The 5,000-nt window shown below is 42.5% G+C and overlaps 3 non-coding genes across 3 annotated transcripts in view; all 3 read right to left on the minus strand.

Moving 5' to 3' along the window:
• Positions 1–1,383, minus strand: part of LOC112539707 (large subunit ribosomal RNA) — a 4,168-nt gene extending 2,785 nt beyond the window's left edge. Inside the window, exon 1 of the ribosomal RNA XR_003083716.2 lies at positions 1–1,383. This exon is cut by the window's left edge and continues 2,785 nt beyond it. This is a non-coding gene — a ribosomal RNA (large subunit ribosomal RNA).
• Positions 1,384–1,859: 476 nt separating this feature from the next.
• LOC112538763 (5.8S ribosomal RNA) lies at positions 1,860–2,014 on the minus strand. The gene has a single exon (XR_016200617.1). It is a non-coding gene; the product is annotated as a 5.8S ribosomal RNA (ribosomal RNA).
• A 487-nt stretch (positions 2,015–2,501) lies between these two features.
• On the minus strand, positions 2,502–4,671 carry LOC112538759 (small subunit ribosomal RNA). The gene has a single exon (XR_003082105.2). It is a non-coding gene; the product is annotated as a small subunit ribosomal RNA (ribosomal RNA).
• Positions 4,672–5,000: the final 329 nt, after the last annotated feature.

The following is a 5,000-nucleotide window of genomic DNA, read 5'->3' on the forward strand; positions in this document are numbered from 1 at the left end:
TGGTGCCAGCTATCCTGAGGGAAACTTCGGAAGAAACCAGCTACTAGACGGTTCGATTAGTCTTTCGCCCCTAAACCCGGATCTGACGATCGATTTGCACGTCAGAATCGCTACAGACCTCCACCAGAGTTTCCTCTGGCTTCATCTTGTCCGGGCTTAGTTCACCATCTTTCGGGTACTAACATATATACTAGTGCTCCGCGAAAATCTCGGTAAAGTGGATATATCACGGGCTGATATTGCGGTATACTCTTACAAGCATACATCATATCAATTTCTTTCAATTCGCCTTTCAAGCCTAAACAAGACTGATCAGCTTGCATACATGTTAGACTCCTTGGTCCGTGTTTCAAGACGGGTCGGATAGAGTACCGATCTACTGACCACAGAATCACTAGGTTAACGTAAGCTTGCCACTTTTACCAACAAACCACCAAAAGCCAGCCAATCCATGAGTTGTTTCAACACCAGGTGAAGAAACAGACATCATCAACGAAAGACTAGTCGGATTCGTCAGAGCAGATGACAAGCATTGTTGACCCTGCATAAGCAGAGATTCATCTCCAATGTGACTGTGGTAACAGTTGCCAACACTAGCTCACAGGCTAAGTCTAACAACGCAAGGAATATTAGTAGCTGTGAAAACTAAATGCTGATTAGGTGTGTGTTTAGTACACCTTGCTGTTATCACTTGAACAAGAGTTTTGCACTCTCCTTCACATTGGTCGTGGTTTGAGAACGAGAGTTGAGAAAATGCACTCCTCATGCACATATTGCACTCCTCCTATCAATACCAAGATCCAAGGGCAGGCTAAAAGTTACCCCTTAACCTACTGATCTTGGAACGCTGTAAAGCATTCTTAGCACTGAATAGAAAAAGGCAACAATACACAAGAGGAGCTGAGTTCTCCTCTCAGCTACACTTCGTGGTTCTATCCGTTTCTCTACAAGCGGTTTCACGTCCTTTTGAACTCTCTCTTCAAAGTACTTTGCAACTTTCCCTCACGGTACTTGTTTGCTATCGATATTACCATCGTATTTAGTCTTAGGAGGAGTTTACCTCCTAATTTGGATTGCACTCTCAAGCAATCTGACTCTATCCGCGACTAAAGCCAGTAATCGATATTCCATTAACCAAGATCTGCCACCGGCCTAGAACCGTCTCTGGGAAGAGGGCCCTTGTCAGAGGGACTTGCAGATTTAGTTGAAATAATCGTGACTCTAGCCATTACGCAGCACCGCTTTCCACCTTTCAATGGAAAACCTTTGCGCCGGACTCATCCCTTTTCACTCGCCGTTACTCAGGGAATCTCATTTGATTTCTTTTCCTCCGCTGAATTATATGCTTAAATTCGGCGGGTAACCTCACCTGATCTGAGATCAAAAATATTGATTAAGTTGATTAATGTTTATTTGTGTTGTTTGCAAGCAAGCAACGTAAATCTACTTTAATGTTTGCACAAATTTTGCCTTTGCATTACTTCTTAGGTCTGCTTTAACAGAATGAAATAGCTACTATTTGTACGATTTATACAAGTGCAAGAAGATTCATCAGTTAACAGGTTAGTTGATCACCATAGTTATCTGCAATACGACTTTAGCGTCGTCAGATAGGCGACTAACCTTAGAATCTCATGCTAGTATCTATTCATATATACTGCTTGCAGAGATGAAATATGCATTGTACACAAAATTTATCATGTGAAACAAGTAGATTTGAGATTCTCCTTACTAAATTGCAACGAATTGCAATTAAGAAAAGGAATAAAACATCAAGATTCATGCATATAAATATACAATCCTCTCAAAACAATGCATATATGGTAGTATGCAAGTGTTTTGTTGATTATTTTACATCTCAACTCTCAGACAGATGTGACCTCGGAAAAGACCCGAAAGCCGCAATGTGCGTTGGAAGCTCAAGTGCTCGGCGTGTCCTGCAATTCGCACCGATTATCGTAGCTAGCTACGTTCTTCATCGATTGGTAATTCGAGTGATCCACCGCTTGAAGATGTATCTTTGCCACCGTGGGACTTTTAATAAGTATCCTAAATCTGCATTGAGAGGGTTTGAAAACAATTGTATGCAGTTTATAAAAACCATAGTTGTCTTTACTTAGTTAGGCGAAGAAGTGTAAAACTTCCTTCTTTAAACCTTGCCGTCAGCATAAGCTGAAGACTTGATCAGGTACCAAGTATGTAGCAAGACAGGCTTTTCATTATAAACTACAATTGTTTTGCAAAAGAAATTATGGCTATCGTTAGATAACCCTCACTCTTTGTTGCATTGGATAATGAAAGATGGATGTATGAATGAACGAATGTAATGCAAATTAGAATCATGTTGCAATGGCTAAATGTTTGCAATAAACATTCACAATTGCGACTCTAATGCAAATACAATTCAATTGCATTCACCATATTAGCATCTACAATATCACTATGCAGAGTGTTTGATTGTTTGAAGGTTGTATTTCTCTTATAATAAGAGGGTAATACGTTAATGATCCTTCCGCAGGTTCACCTACGGAAACCTTGTTACGACTTTTACTTCCTCTAAATGATCAAGTTTGAACATCTTTCCAGCACAATCCGACCACTAGTTTCCCAATGGTCTGGATTGACCAGTCCGAAGTCCTCACTAAATCATTCAATCGGTAGTAGCGACGGGCGGTGTGTACAAAGGGCAGGGACGTAATCAACGCAAGCTAATGACTCACGCTTACTGGGAATTCCTCGTTCATGGGCAATAATTACAATGCCCAATCCCCATCACGAAATGGGTTCAAGCGGTTACCCACTCCTTTCGGAGCAGGAAACAGTATGCACGATGACCACTTCAGTGTAGCACGCGTGCGGCCCCGGACATCTAAGGGCATCACAGACCTGTTATTGCTCTGTTTCGTGCGGCTGCGAGCGCCGCTTGTCCCTCTAAGAAGTCCTTACAGTGCTACAGCATCCTTACCCTAGCCAATTCTGTAGGCTAATAGCAGCAGAGCCCTCAACAGCCGAAACCATCAAGAGATACTACCACCCACAGGTTGACTAAGGGGGAGTACTGCAGTGTAAACTGCAAGTCTATTTAGTAGGCTAGAGTCTCGTTCGTTATCGGAATTAACCAGACAAATCACTCCACCAACTAAGAACGGCCATGCACCACCACCCACTGAATCAAGAAAGAGCTCTCAATCTGTCAATCCTCTCAGTGTCCGGGCCGGGTGAGTTTTCCCGTGTTGAGCCAAATTAAGCCGCAAGCTCCACTCCTGGTGGTGCCCTTCCGTCAATTCCTTTAAGTTTCAGCTTTGCAACCATACTTCCCCCGGAACCCAAAAACTTTGGTTTCCCGGAAGCTTCCATTCGAGTCATGAAATTAGTTACTCAGAATGATCGCTGGTTGGCATCGTTTATGGTTAGAACTAGGGCGGTATCTGATCGCCTTCGAACCTCTAACTTTCGTTCTTGATTAATGAAAACATTCTTGGCAAATGCTTTCGCTGTAGTTTGTCTTGCGACGGTCCAAGAATTTCACCTCTAGCGCCGCAATACAAATGCCCCCGTCTGTCCCTCTTAATCATTACCTTGGATTCTTAAGACCAACAAAATAGAACCAAGGTCCTATTCCATTATTCCATGCAAGATCATTCAAGTTAAGGTAGTGGTACGCATCATATAGATGGTTGACCATACCGTTTTTAGGCACCTCTTTCGAGGTTTTGGACGCCTGCTTTGAGCACTCTGATTTTTTCAAGGTAAAAGTCTCGATCGCTTGAATCAACACTCGGTAAAGAGCATTGATAGCAAATATCGAGCAATTTTCTGTCTAAACACTATGAATGTAACCACCAGGAAAGAGGAATGAAGGTTCAAGCAAGCATCCGTAGACACAAGCAAGAAACCTAACATCACCATCTAACCCTTTAATCAGTGGACCCCATAGGTTCGACTGAAATCCAACTACGAGCTTTTTAACCGCAGCAACTTTAATATACGCTATTGGAGCTGGAATTACCGCGGCTGCTGGCACCAGACTTGCCCTCCAATAGATCCTCGTTAAAGGATTTAAATTGTACTCATTCCAATTACGGGGCCTCAATAGAGTCCCGTATTGTTATTTTTCGTCACTACATCCCCGTACTGGGATTGTGTAATTTGCGCGCCTGCTGCCTTCCTTAGATGTGGTAGCCGTTTCTCAGGCTCCCTCTCCGGAATCGAACCCTAATTCCCCGTTACCCGTTACAACCATGGTAGGCGCATAACCTACCATCGACAGTTGATAAGGCAGTTGCTTGAGGGATACATCGTCGGCTCAGAGGCCATACGATTTGCTCAGTTATTCAGAGTCATCACAAGAAATGCAACCGAAGTTGCTAAGATCCCCACTGCTAGTCCTTAGACAGCGACCGAAATCACTGAACAGGGTTCTAGGTGAATAAGAATCATTGGTCTTGTACTAATAAATGCGATCCTTCCGTCAGCAAGCTGAGGTTGGAACACTTGTTCATGTATTAGCTCTAGAATTACCACAGTTATCCATGTAAAAAAGAATATCCGAGGAACCGTAACTGATTTAATGAGCCATTCGCGGTTTCACTTTATAAACAGTATGTACTTAGACATGCATGGCTTAATCTTTGAGACAAGCATATGACTACTGGCAGGATCAACCAGGTAACTTGATGTTTTAGCAAAGTAAAATGCTAAACAAGTTGTTTTTGCAGCTATAAATACGATATCCTCAGCTAACAACCAGCAAGTGGATGCTAACTTTAACGAGGTATCGAGATTTATGTCGTGCATTAAGATAATTCTGCAGAAAGCTCTTTAGAATCCATCTTCTTCCACTAAAATGTGCAAGCACATCTAGCAGGAGTAACCATTGCTGGGTACGTTTGCAAGTCAACTAAACAGCATAGTATTATAACCGCTTGATACCAATTTCTTGGATCAATCTGCGGTCTGCTTTGCACAAGCAGAGCTCAATACTAATACTGCTCACTCTG

This window comes from Tetranychus urticae, unplaced genomic scaffold (genome assembly GCF_039701765.1).
Source record: "Tetranychus urticae isolate SD_2017Ah unplaced genomic scaffold, NJAU_TeUrti_SD_1.0 Scaffold_5, whole genome shotgun sequence".
Classification (NCBI taxonomy): domain Eukaryota; kingdom Metazoa; phylum Arthropoda; class Arachnida; order Trombidiformes; family Tetranychidae; genus Tetranychus; species Tetranychus urticae.